Below are 11,530 nucleotides of genomic sequence, written 5' to 3'. Positions count from 1 at the left end.
GCCGACCCGACCCTGGTCGACCCTGGACAGCCACAGACGGCCCGCCCTCTGCCCGGGCTCAGCCCGGCGGCGCCCGCGCGCGTCCCGCGACGCGGAGTGAGCTTCTGGTTATGTAGCGCCTCCGGGCGCGGAACTGGCCGGAAGGAGGTCCGGGAGGAAGCAAAGGATGCCGGGAGCTGTAGTTCCCCCCCACAGCGGCCAGCGTTGGAGAGTGGCGGCGAGGGGAACACACAGCGTCAGCGTCCCGTTACAGCCTGGTGGTCTAGTGGTCTTGCCTGGTAAGTCCCGCTGCTTTGGTATGCGAGAGATGTGCCCCCCACTCCACCGAGGGAGCCTCTGGTTATGTAGCGCCTCCGGGCGCGGAACTGGCCAGAAGGAGGTCCGGGAGGAAGCAAAGGATGCCGGGAGCTGTAGTTCCCCCCCACAGCGGCCAGCTTTGGAGAGTGGCGGCGAGGGGAACACACAGCGTCAGCGTACCGTTACAGCCTGGTGGTCTAGTGGTCTTGCCTGGTAAGTCCCGCTGCTTTGGTATGCGAGAGATGTGCCCCCCGCTCCACCGAGGGAGCCTCTGGTTATGTAGCGCCTCCAGGCGCGGAACTGGCCGGAAGGAGGTCCGGGAGGAAGCAAAGGATGCCGGGAGCTGTAGTTCCCCCCCACAGCGGCCAGCGTTGGAGAGTGGCGGCGAGGGGAACACACAGCGTCAGCGTCCCGTTACAGCCTGGTGGTCTAGTGGTCTTGCCTGGTAAGTCCCGCTGCTTTGGTATGCGAGAGATGTGCTCCCCACTCCACCGAGGGAGCCTCTGGTTATGTAGCGCCTCCGGGCGCGGAACTGGCCAGAAGGAGGTCCGGGAGGAAGCAAAGGATGCCGGGAGCTGTAGTTCCCCCCCACAGCGGCCAGCTTTGGAGAGTGGCGGCGAGGGGAACACACAGCGTCAGCGTACCGTTACAGCCTGGTGGTCTAGTGGTCTTGCCTGGTAAGTCCCGCTGCTTTGGTATGCGAGAGATGTGCCCCCCGCTCCACCGAGGGAGCCTCTGGTTATGTAGCGCCTCCGGGCGCGGAACTGGCCGGAAGGAGGTCCGGGAGGAAGCAAAGGATGCCGGGAGCTGTAGTTCCCCCCCACAGCGGCCAGCATTGGAGAGTGGCGGTGAGGGGAACACACAGCGTCAGCGTCCCGTTACAGCCTGGTGGTCTAGTGGTCTTGCCTGGTAAGTCCCGCTGCTTTGGTATGCGAGAGATGTGCACCCCCGTTTCATTATTTTTTATTAAATGCATCCCATTTTCCTTTAAGGAAAATGGGCTGCATTTTTAAAAAAACTGCTTTATTTAAAAAAGCAGTCCCAGACATAGAGGTCTGCTGAACCCAGCAGGCCACCATCGCTCGGAGTGCCAGCCATTCCCAATGGGGTCGCAAATTACGAAAGTCTCATTAATATGCATGAGGCATGCAATTTCCGACCCCATTGGAAATCGCACAAATTTGGTGCAATTTGCGAGTCACAGTTTCCAATGGGCATACATCTGGCCCTAAATGCCTCAAATGCTAACAAAACAGTTGTTTGGACATTGACCCAGATCCATCTTTAAAGGGTAACTGGAGCATTTCTGCAATTGAGGTACCATGTTCAAAATCCACATACCAATAATGTAATTCTTGAAATCAACATTGTTTCTTCATTGGAGAACATTTTTTAGTTTGCACAAAGACATTGAAGATGGATGGGGCGTGGCTTGTGCGCCGCTACGAGATGGCGGGTTGCGCTTGAGCTCCGTGCTGAGCAAGGACGTCGGAGGATTTTTTACTGCTTCATATTGCCCCTTAACTGCGGAAAAGATGTCCTTCATATCCCTACTGCTGCCGTGTGCGACCTGAGAGGGCTTCCTGCTTCTGAAGCTCCCGGTGCCTGTATTTTTGCTATTCTGAGGTGGCGCTCGGTGTTTTCACGAGCGGCCGCCATTTTGTTTTCCTAACTGACGAAGGTGCGTTTTTCTCCACAACACGACGGCGATATTTCCACGGTTTTGCCAGGAATGCTGTTAAACAGGTGCTGGTGACTATTTCCGTATTGCTGGAAGTCTATATTGGTTTTCTCTCCTTACTCATGTTACAAAGATACCTATGGTGAGACTATTTTTGGATTTTATTTTACCATACCTCTTTTCAGAGGGCCTCCAATGCCTCTATTTGGTGTTTTCTTGCTCTATGACACCCTGCTTCTTGGTTTTTTCTCATTTCGGAAGGCGTTTCTTTGTTACCTGCAGGACATGGTATTTTTGTCATGAGACTCCTTTCCTTGCTCGTGTAAGCCCGCTGGTGGTATTATCCTGTATTGGTTGCTGAAAGTGCGCTTTCCACTTTTTTTTATTCATTTCTTTTTTGTATACTAATATACTAGTATCCTTTGGTTTTTTCCTTCCCGTCATTTCTCTACGGTGCTGTATTTTGCCCTCGCTGTGGCAGTGTGCTCTATGGCTGCAAATATGGGCTTGTCACCAAATGCTAAAGACGCAAAGGACTCTAAAGCTTCTCTTAAGAGGTCCAAACAAGTGTCTCCTACACCTGACACTGGTCACAAAGACACTAATTCCACGCTTGAGTCTATTCTGACGCTCCTTAATGAGGTTCATGACATTGCGCAGTCTACTAAGACAAACACAGATTTGCTGCAAGTGGAGGTGGCAGCCATTAGGAATGATTTTAAGGCTCTTTCCCTTCTTGTTTCAGCTACAGAAACTCGTATTAGTGGTGCTGAGGATACTATGCAAAAACAATCTAGGTCTCTTGGTCAGTTGGAACGCTCAATGGCGGCATTGCGGAGAGATCTCACTGAACAAGAGGATCGTAACCGCAGATCCAATCTGCACATTTTTGGTCTTCCAGAGGAGATTGAGAAGGATGCACCTTCTATGATTGAGTTCCTATATCAGTGGCTTCCTTCTATGCTACAAATTTCTTTCCAAAGAGACTTTGAGTTGGAACGGGCACACCGTGTTCCCGCATTTCGCTCTAAATCTGCCACGCAACCAAGAGCGATAATTTTTAAGCCACTGCGTCATCAACATACGGAACAGATTCTGGCTCATATGCGGAAGGTTAAGGGTGTCTCATGGAATGGCCATCGCATTTCAATTTCTCAGGACTTTGCCAGGGCCACGGTAATAAGGAGAAAGGGCTTTCTTAATCTTCGGAAGCGTCTCTCTGAGATGAACATTCCCTTCTCTTTTTCTGGTCCCTCAAAATTCCGAATTACCTTCAAAGGTCGCTCCAGAATCTTTGATGAACCTGCTGATTTGGCCTTGCTTCTGGATAATCAGATGGAGTTGCAGATGGATCTACAAGTGGAAGCGTCGCCTGCCCCTGGTGCCTCTGGCACCTGATGGGGTTACATATAACTGCAATGAGTTTTCTCTTATTCAGACCTATTAAGTTTTATCTTTTTTAGGTCTGTGTGGTGGTCTTAATGACCATTATTGTTGGTGTGCTGTTGCTGTTTTTCTTGTCTGTGACGGTGTAGCTCAGTGTGGGCTGTGTTTTCTCTCCGTTTTTCTGGGATCCCTTCGTATCTCTATGATGAAGGGACCATTGTGTCTGAGGTGCCTACTCTATATATCTTCTAATATTTCGTAGTATTGTTTCCTGATAGGTCAATCTTTTTTTTTCTCTTTGTTTGCTTTTATCCGTGTCAGGGTCCGGTTCATTCTTGGTCTTCCTTTCTCCCTGACTTCCATTAATGTTATCTCCATTGTCGTATTGTTAATTTGGTCTTATCGCGTATTGTTCTTCCTTTTGTTGTCTTTATCTCTATAGAATATGCTATTGAATATTATCTGTACTGTTTTATGGTTTGGTGTGCATTAATTGTGTGGTGGTCTTAATGCCCATTGTTGTTGGTGTGCTGGTGTTGTTTTTCTTGTGAGTGACGGTGCAGCTTAGTGTGGGCTGTGTTTGCTCTCCGTTTTCTTGGACACCTTTGTATCTCTATGATGATGTGACCATTATCTCCGGTGTGTCTACTCTATGTATTTTCTAATATTTCGTAGTATTGTTTCCTGATAGTTCAATCTTTTTCCTCTTTGCCTGATTTTTATCCGTGTCAGGGTCCGGTTCATTTTTGTTCTTCCTCTCTCCCTGACTTCCATTAATGTTATCTCCATTGTCGTATTGTTAATTTGGTCTTCTCGTGTGTTCCTCCTTTTGTTGTTTTTGTCTCTATAGAATATGTTATTGATTATTATCTGTACTGTTTTATGGTTTGATGTGTATTAATTGCTTCATGGATACATATTAATTGCTGTATATAGAGTTAGATTTAAGTTCTGTATAGCCAATTTTTATATGTTATTTCATTGCTTTTTCAATGATTGGTATGTTTCTTTCGTATTACTATCTGCCTATTTCTATTAGGTCCAATTTACCATATTTATATTGCATTTTAGTGTCTCATGTTCTTTTTACTTCTATAGTTATATATTTAAATATGCTTGCCTCTTTAAATTAATATTAAGTATAACAAGTGTTATATATTTGTGGATAGTTAACTAGATGCCTCTCTTTAATTGTTACATTTTTTTAGTATATACTTGCTTCTTTTATTTATCCTCCATAGGGCTTCATGGATTGTTTTACCTGATCAGCTATTTCAGCCTTTACTTTATTATGTTTCATTTATTCTCTTCATACTATACCTTATAGTCTTCTGTGGAAAGTTATTTCTTTCTCTTTTTCTTTATTCTTTCCTGCTTTTCACGAGGTATGTGTCGGTTTTGATGCTACCTCATATTAGAGATAGTTCTTAGCTTATTTTTCATCATGTCCTCATTTCTAACATTGCTCTCCTTCTCTCTTCTGCTTTCTCCTTTCTTTTTGACATATTGTATTGGTTCCTATTTATCAAGTTGGTATATACATTTCGCCGGTTAGACTTACATGATGAATTGTTTTTGGAATACTCTAATGAATTCTAGTTCATATTTCAGATATTTCTTTTTCTTAGTTAAGGTCATTCAGTTATGATCTGTATTGGGGCTGTTTATGCTGATTGTATTTTTTTCCTCGTGATGTTCCCCTTGCTCATCTTCCCATGTTCGCCCTAGTATGAATTTGGTCTTTTTCAGACCTTCCTTGTTGATTCTTCTCTCTCTTCTTCTGGTTCCTTTCCTGCTTTCTTTTTCCTCTTCTCTCTCCTTTTCTCTTCGGATTTCCTCCTTGGATTCTTCCTGTTCTGTGTTGTTGTATGGTGTCTGTGCTCGAATTTGGTTGGTTGTTGTATATCCTCTATGAATTATAGAATATCATTTTTCCCTATTATTGGTTCTATGTCTGGACTGAATATACTTTCCTTTAATGTGAAAGGATTAAATCACCCAGTTAAAAGGTCAAAAATATTAGATTACTGTAAATCCCTTTCTTCGGATCTAGTTCTTTTACAAGAGACAAAGGTCTCTGCCAGAGAGGCGCTATTTTTGAAGAAAGGATGGGTCTCTGATGTTGCTTGTTCAGATGCTTTTGGCAAAAGAAATGGGGTAATTACTTTGGTCTCCAAACATTCGGGTTTATCTATTGTTTCCTCTGAACAGGATACAGAGGGACGTTGGTTATTATCTAAGTTGACTGATGGTAATGCTGATCTCTTTGTCATGAATATCTATGCCCCCAAAAGGATGACCCGTCTTTTTGGAGAGTAATCACCAAAAAACTAAATGACACACCTCATTCTTGTAATCTTATTGTAGGTGGAGATTTTAATTTACCAATGGATCCTATCCTAGATAGGAACTCTGCCTTTAATTTTCGTCCCCCTAAATCACATAAACAAATGATTAATATGTGCTCTCTCATCCATCTTCAGGATGTCTGGCGTCTTCATAATCCCACGGGCTGTGATTTCTCCTTCTTTTCATCCCCCCATTCTTCTTTTTCACGTATTGATTATCTTTTGGTTCACTCCTCTCTTGTTCAATCTTCCTCATCTCCGCTTATTCATCCTATTTTGATTTCTGACCATGCCGCGGTGACGTTCACACTCTTGTCTTTTACCCCTAGAGTAAGGCCTCGATCTTGGAGGCTAAACACGGAAATCTTACATGATGATTCCCAAGTTCGGGAGTTCTCCAATGCTACTGAGACGTTTTTCCGTGAGAATGTTGGTTCAGTTGATTCCCATGTTGTTCTTTGGGACTCTTTTAAATGTACTTTCCGTGGTCAGGTCATCAAATGTATGGCAAGGAGAAATGCTGCCATTAAAAAGGAGCTCACGGACTTAGCAGCTGAGATTAAAACTCAGGAATCTCTTTTTCGACAATCTAAAGATAAATCTTGCCTACAATCTATTAAGAATTTAAAATATACATACAATACTATAGTCACTAAGAGAGCTCATATAGGTTTTCAGGCTCAGAAATCGAAGAAGTTGTTGTTGAAAAACCGTGCTGGCAAGATGCTTGCGGCTACATTAAAGTTCCAGGAATCTTCTTATAAATCTTCCCAAATCCCTTCTATTGTTGATCATCTTGGTAAGAAAAAATTTCAGAATGAAGAAATTCTTGAGGTCTTTCGAGATTTTTATAATAAATGATATACCCCCTCTAATCAATCTTCTTTTGAACAATGTCAAGAGTTCTTAAAGACAGTTCCTGTGAAAACTGTATCGGAGGAAGACAATCATTCTTTGAATGGCCCGATTACTTTCGATGAAATTATTTCTGCGATTAAAGCTACTCGCTCCGGTAAAGCTCCGGGTCCTGATGGATATCATATTTTGTTTTATAAAACCTTTCTATCTGTGATCGTGCCGCAACTTCAATCCGTCTTTGATGCGTTTATTAAAGATGGTTCCGTGTCTGGTTCTGCTGCTGATGCTACTATTGTAGTAATTCCCAAAGAAGGAAAAGATCATTCGGATCCCAAAAATATTCGTCCTATTTCTCTTCTTAACATGGAAGCTAAGATTTTAGCTAAACGTCTAGAATCTCTTATCCCTCAATTGGTTCATCCTTCTCAAACAGGTTTGTAAAGGGGCGTCTTGCACGTGATAATATCCGTACTTTTTGTCACATTCTTGGCTCTGCTAAGCGTTCCAATCTTCCGGCGGCGGCCTTGGCCCTTGATGCTGAAAAAGCCTTTGATAAGGTCTCTTGGCCTTTTCTACGAGCTGTTTTATGTGCACACAATCTTGGTGACTCCTTTATCCGTATGGTTATGTCTCTTTACTCCCGACCTAGAGCTAACATCAGAGTAAATGGAGCTACGTCGTCCTTTTTTAATCTTCGCCAGGGTACTAGGCAAGGATGTCCCTTGTCTCCTCTTTTATTTTTGTTATCCATTGATCCTCTTCTTAGAATGATTGACCTTCATCCAGACATTAAGGGATTCTCTTTTGGGTCTCATCAGCTAAAATTAGCTGCTTATGCGGATGATGTTCTTATTTTTTCTGATGATATTGCATTGGCCATCCCTGCTATTTCTGATACGATTGCTCTTTTCTCCAAGGTTTCAGGATATACCCTGAACAAAGATAAGACAGAGATGTTTCCCTTAAATGCATATTGTTTCTCTTCCCATATGGGTTCGGCGGGTTTTAAGTGGCAATCCAAGCAACTAAAATATTTGGGTATCTACTTTTGTTCCACTCTTTATGCTACGGTTACTTATAATGAATCTCAAACTATTATTAAGGTGCGACGCCTTTTAGAAGCTTGGTCTCCGAAACATATTTCCTGGTGGGGTCGTTTGCAGACCCTTAAAATGATGAGAACACCTATTGTTAATTTTGTTTCTTCTATGCTTCCAGTAAGGCTTTCTGATTCCTTCTTTCATGAACTTGATTTACTTACTTCCAAATTCTTATGGAATAACAGAAGGGCTAGAATTGCCTATAAATTCTTACGGAAATCTTATGATATGGGAGGATGTAATTTTCCTGATTGGGGGAAGTATCAAACTGCCTTTCTGGCGTCTCAGGGTGCTCTTTGGTTTTCTTCTCCCTCGATTCATGTTCCATCCTGGTTACTAATAGAACAAGCACTGGCCTCCCCGTTGCCGACTACCTCTCTTTTAACCACGAATACCCTTTCTATTCCATTCTCTCAATCTATTATTTTAGATACTATTACTGCGGTCCGCAAAGTGGATAAGAAGGTGGCAATTCCACTGCATAAAACTAGATGGTCGTCTATTTGGCGGAATTCTAAAATCAAAATCAATATTGATCCAGAGTTAATGTCTGACTGGGCTGCGAAAGGTATCTCACTTGTTAAACATCTCTATGACTCTAACAATGATCCTTTCCCTTTCTCATCCCTAGCTCAACAATTTTCTTTATCTAACTTAGACTTCTATACCTTTCTTAAGATAAAGGTAGCACTTGCTAAAGTGCACCTTCATCCTTCCTCCTCTACGATTACGCTTTTTCAATTATGGATTAGGACTGGTCATGTAGCGTCTAGGATTTATAAATTCTTGTCGTCCTCTACACTTCCTTCCCAAACTGTTGCACAGCAAAAATGGTTACATCATTTTGATCATAGTGTTACCGATCATATCTCTTCAGACACATGGCAGGATATTGGTAAGTTCTCTCTTCGTAACAAAATCGCCCCCTCCTAAATGCAGTCTAAGTTTTTCTCTATTAATCTTCTTCACTGGACTCCCATTCGTTTGTATTCACTAAATCTCAAAGAAGACAACCTGTGTTGGAGTTGTGGCCTTTTACCAGGCGATTTTCAACATATGTTCTTTGATTGCTCCCTTCTCCAACCCTTTTAGAATTTAATTCACAAACATCTCATGCTAATCTTTAATATTGAATTCCAACTTTCTTTTCCATTAATCCTTTTAGGTCCGTTGGCGGCCTCAGTCCCTCTGCCTTTAGACTTCATGGAATTACAATTGTTGGATCTCTTATTGACTATTGCAGTCAAAGTAATTCTCATGGAGTGGAAATCCTTCTCTTCAGTTTCTTACCACACTTGGTGGGCTTGGGTTTCCTTTCTACGTAGTGCTCATACGTCAGTTGGTCACGCGCATCTTTCTCCCTTTATATCTACTGGCGTTTGGAAAGCGTTAGATATGTACATGGACCTGGTCTCTGACGGGTTGGTGGATCAATATCCTTTTGATTTGTCTGGTTAATGTTGTCTTGTATGTTGGGTGACTCCTTTGGAAATCCTCTTCTCTTCCTTCACTCCTCCCTGTCTTTCTTTCTCTTTTTTCATCTCTTTTCCTCTTTTTCCATCTTTTCTTCTTTCCTTTCTTTTTTCCTCTCACCCCTAATTTGTTATCTGATGGTGATACTCTTCATAATTACTTCTGCAAGATATCAACTTGTTTCTTCTCTCATTATTTAATTCTAATTATCTGATATCTGCAGTTTAATGGAGGACAATGTTGTGTTTGCTTACTATTTAATTTTAATCAAACATATTTTTTGTCTTTATCTGATATTAATTGTATCACCTTTGCTTGTATCTTATGTCCCTATTTGCTTCCTTAAAATAATAAAATTCTTTTGAAATTAAAAAAAAGACATTGAAGATTGATACAAAAATGACACTATTTACAAAAGTGAAGCAGTAGCGAGAGGGTGTGCTCTTCGTCAAAAGGGACAAAATGTATTTGTACTCAGCTAATGCAGGGATTTATTTCTTAGGGTATCCCGCGCTTCTGTATCTTGTGCCCCCAAACTAGGTACGTTTTCTAAAATGACTGTGTACGGAGTAACAGCTGGCGGTAGGTCCAGACGGATTTGGTCAGTTGTCTCTATATTAGTAGATAGGGGCATGGGATTGTAATTATGCAATGTCTGCCTGGGTTTACTGGCTCGTTAGTCGGGGGCTGTGTTATCCCTGTATGATATGGCTTTTGGATTAGCAGTACAGAGCCCTGTCGCTTGTTCAATCTGTGCTACGGTATGAGGTTCATTATAGTTTTTAATCTTTGATTGTGACGTTGTTCCTCCGAACAGTCGGAACTACTATGATGAACAGAATGACTGGCTGCCCCCTGCTTGACTGTAAAATTAGCCAAGCTTACTTCTATCAGGGCGACTCTTTCCTCCAATGATGATAATGAGGTTCTAATGAAGGAATCTAGTTTTTCCACTAATGAAGTTAGATTACCCATTTCGTTAGCCTGTGATTTAGATTTGGTCCTGTTCCCTGTTTCTGACGGGAAACATTTTTTATTGGCCTTAGACATCTTTTTAAGCGAGTTGAGTGGTGTAGATCGGCATACCAAACTGTTTTTCCCATCCTTCTCTACAGCTTTACTAGTCTTGCTTTTGGCTACCAGTGTTTTATGACCCTTACATGGATGCTGTACAGGAGAATCTTGATCACTCAGTGTGATATGATCTGACATATTTATGATACAGCCATTCTGAGGGGCGAAGACTTGTGGGAGCTCAGTGGAAGGACCAGCCATTGTGGGTATCTCATCGTTCGTCATACCTTTTGCACCTAGTGTACCTGAGTTCATTGACTCCTCAACCATAGATATCTGTTTCTTGATAGCCCCCATGGTCCCTGTAAGATAGCTCATCAGTGTATGATGTGTTTTTGTTGCTGCCTTTTTGGTTGTTGAGACGAAACAATAGTAGCCTTTCTCTTCCCCATTTTTTCCAAGCATGAATTTTAGCCAGAGTAGGATGGTACAAATAAGTGGCCAAAACTGCTGGTTAATTGTTCTTATACATGCACATAAACAGGCACATAAAACTGGCAGATTGATTATTTACTACCCAGTATGCAAGATTTTATGACAGTTCGTTGAACCTCTGTTTGTATGTGAGTCAGGAGTTTGTAGGCTGTGGGCTATAGTCACATACAATCCGGTGTTTGAATAGACGCTTTAACAAATTTTCCACTAGTAGGCTGGCCACAATAAATATCACAGAAGCCCAGGACCTCCCTTACCTCATTTGGGAAAGTCACCCGCAACAAGATGTCCACAAACCAAGAGCTTAGGCCCGGACCGGCCTCGTTCAGTCGCGGACAAGCGCAGACGGGCCCACCCTTGACCCAGGCGCAGCCCGCGCTGCGGGAGCCCGCGCTGATTTTTAAAGTGCCTCCAGGCACTGAAAATTGACGTGCCAGCTCCGGTATAGCAGACTGGGACAGGTAGTCAATGTCCCTCTCTGGATGCAGGCAGAGGAAAGCAGGGCAGTAGAAATGGGCTTCCTGCGCTGCGGAAGCCCGTGCTGGTTTTTAAAGCGCCTCCGGGCACTGAAAATTGACATAGCAGCTCCTGTATAGCAGGCTAGGACAGGTAGTCAATGTCCCCCTCTGGATGCAGGCAGGGCAAAGCAGGGCAGGTAACTCATATAAAAATGGATATCTTCGGGAAGTAGTTCCAATACCAATGGAGTGAACCTCCTGATGGAGCATATCAATCAAAAGCACTGGGAGTCCCCCGTATTGTCTTGTCAGTCACAAGGAATAAATCCCTAAATCTCCAGTTGGAATATAAGGTATTGCAAAATCAATTGAGTAATCCTTCTCCATTGAAGTATAACCGTTGGGAATCCCCGTAGCGTA

Source organism: Triturus cristatus, chromosome 12, assembly GCF_964204655.1.
Source record: "Triturus cristatus chromosome 12, aTriCri1.1, whole genome shotgun sequence".
Classification (NCBI taxonomy): Eukaryota; Metazoa; Chordata; class Amphibia; order Caudata; family Salamandridae; genus Triturus; species Triturus cristatus.
This window is presented reverse-complemented; position numbering follows the sequence as displayed.